Here is a 3,180-nt window from a genome sequence, read left to right as displayed (position 1 = left end):
TATTTTTTAGACTTTATAACTGCAGTATTTATCCTGAAATATTGAAGGATATGATGGGTGCAAGGCAAAGAGGGTCCTTAAAGAATTCCTGTGAAGTCACGGCATTCCGTTCAACTCTGTGCAAGAGTTAATGTTAATGGGCTTAAGTCTGTTTTCCATGAGCAGCCATCAGCATCTATCAGCATCAGTCTCTCAGTTAAAATCCAGCTCTAAAAGTTTTTAACTTTCAGACTTTACCAAAAAAAAAAAAAAAAAAAAGTGTCCAGTTACGGTTAAAACATGTTTAAAGTGATTAGAATAAAAGTTCTTACTAAGCAAGTTGCACAGTAACTGACTTCTTCCAGGGATATCAGTAAAGTATTACTACAACTCATTAGTTGAATTATATTGCAAGTTTATATATAGCACAAAAATGGAGAGCTCTTGACAGGTGTTATACTCCTATTCTCTCATGTCGCTTCATCTTCTTTTTACTTTTAACTGTGACCCCTGAAATGTATTCCACTGTAGAAGATTCCATGCTTATTTCATTTTCTTTTCAGTGCATCTGAAATAAAAAAGCCAAACAACAGAAAATATAAAAACAGTATTCTTCAAAATGTTAAAGACCTTCTAAATCAGAAAGTAGATTGTAGCCAAAATAACCCCTTAATCTAAAGACAGGTGCAATAACCAGGGAAGGAGGTGAAACAATTGCCTTCTCTAAGTTGTTTTTAAGGCAGAAAAAATTAATATTATCTGTTATAGTCAATCAATTATCCTGTAACTTCTTATACACCCCTAAAGACCACAATAAAATTACTGTAAAGGTTCTGCTAACAATATATGGCCTTTTTATAAGCTGCTGCATAACACACGAGTTATTCTAACTTTGAATCTGCAAGTCAAATAAAAGATTACCATGAAATATTTTTATTCAACACTTGAAAGCCCAAGATGGTTTTGATTTCAATATCCCAGCAACCCACACGAACTGACAGGTATTTCCATGTCCTAAGATGACTGAGATGTGTAGATGTATCCTCAGCTTTCAAAACTTCCTACTACCTAGTAAACACCACGTAAATAAGTCATTAACCTAGTTGCATTCTTAAAGCATCCAGAAAAACACAGCTAATAGCAGAGCAAAAACACTCTGGTAGATGCTCCAATAACTGCTTCCAAGATTTTCAAATTCCAACAGTAAGAGCTGTTTCTCTCATTGCTGAAGTTACATATTTAAGGTTAAATGACTCATCGTCCAGAACATCACCACAGGCACATGTAAAGCCCATGCAGCTACCATCTCACAACACTGGATTATTCAGTTTGGCATTGCTATGCCATCCACAGAGACATCTGAAGCAACAGCACAGAATAAACTTAAATAAATCAAAGTGATTAAGGCTGCGTATTTGGTAAAGATCCCCCCAAAAAAGTGAAATTTGAGCCTCACATTATAGCAGAGATAGTGACCTCAATTTACATGCCTATGAGATTCTAAAGGGGTTTAAGTGTACTTTTTTCCACTGTACAAGACTTTCAAGATTGGTGAGTAGCATAAAAAAAAAAAATTGTGGCTGCAATGCTGCATATATTGGACAGTAACTTTCCTCAGCTCAAAACAACCAACCACACATTCACATTCAACAGTTCTACAGCTCTCAAATATTTTACAGATGGGATACCACAGAAATAAATCACTTGATTTTCAAAAATACCTGGAGGAAGCCTTGAACCCCTAAAACTCTTCCCCTTTATTTAAAAGAAACATTGGTACTTGCTTGTATTATCAAAAAAAAAATCAATAACTGGAACCTAACCAAAAGTCTCCTTTGCCCCATGCATAATCAGATGCTTTTGTTTGTTTACTGATGTTACTGTATCTCATCCATAAGTAATTTGATTTAATAATACTGGAAATTGTAAGTGTGATTTGTGACAGCACTGAGCAAGGACTCCAATATCTAAACTGTAAGCTGACCTTGATGGAATACATGTGATCACTTTGTTTTCTTTATGCTCACTTCAATTAACCCAGAAAGGGGAAGAAGCATGTAGAGAGTAACAGGAAATGCATATCAATTGAAGATCTTATTAGTACCTTAAATTATTTATTTATAAATTATTTAGGCGTTTCAACTTCAATTTCCTTTTTTTTTTTCCCCCCCCACATAAAAGTCAAGGAGCTCCACAGTGTAACAGCTGTTCTACAAAGGACCAAACTCCATGAAAATGGGGATAGAGGTGATGGGAAAACAAAGATTAAACAAAAAAAGCGTAACGATTCCCTGAAGTCAGGTACGCAGAAGTAATAACATCATCTCTACAGAGCAATCAAAGGAAAGAAAACATTTTTAAACATTTTCATTAGAAAGTTTCAGTACTGCACATAAATAGAAAATAATGAATCACTACAGTAAGGATGAATAAAGAGGAATAAAGGAAAAAATCTGAAGTGTTTAGATTCAGATAGATATATATGCACACGTACAAAAAAAGTACATATACACGCAGAAGAAACCAGCACCACACATCAAAAGTGCTTAGTAATACAAAGCACCATTTGGCCCAAAGTCTCCTGCTATCACAGGGAACCATAACTTTTAATTCCTACAAATAACATTGTAAGTATGATTAAAATAAACAAATCCCAGAAGAATCTTACATCCCACGCTTTCCACCATCAAATAGTTTCTACTAATTTCTGCATCCATACTAAAAAAGTGACCTAACACATTTTTGTCACAAAAAGAGCTTGCTCCTTCATGTACCAGAGCAGCTTCTTGAGCACACATTTTCCTGGCAATACGCTTCTTAATTCCACTTTATGTTATTTCCCATAAGGAGAATTACATACGGTTTTCTCTGTCCTCCTGCTGCTGTCCCAGAAGACAAAACTGAAGTTAAGATAAGCAAACAATTGTTTGTAATCAGCAGTATCAAAGTGGGTACACTTAAGGTTGGCCTGTGGTAGCCATAAGGAAGCAGATGGCAAGTAAGGTGGACTGTAGGCCAATGATAAAATACAGAAGCTACTTGGAAGAGGCATGTTTCTGGTACCTAAATTTCATCTGTAAACAGACCTCACATATTCAGCTGTGAGGGTGGACTACAGTTGGTTATTTAAAGAAATCCAAGGATAGACAAGAATGGCAGGATTCATTTCCACCCAAAAAAGAGAAAAGTTGAACCCTTGCT

Source organism: Merops nubicus, unplaced genomic scaffold (assembly GCF_000691845.1).
Source record: "Merops nubicus isolate BGI_N331 unplaced genomic scaffold, ASM69184v1 scaffold17391, whole genome shotgun sequence".
Taxonomy (NCBI): domain Eukaryota; kingdom Metazoa; phylum Chordata; class Aves; order Coraciiformes; family Meropidae; genus Merops; species Merops nubicus.
The sequence above is the reverse complement of the archived record's forward strand: the minus strand, read 5'-3'. Positions refer to the sequence as shown.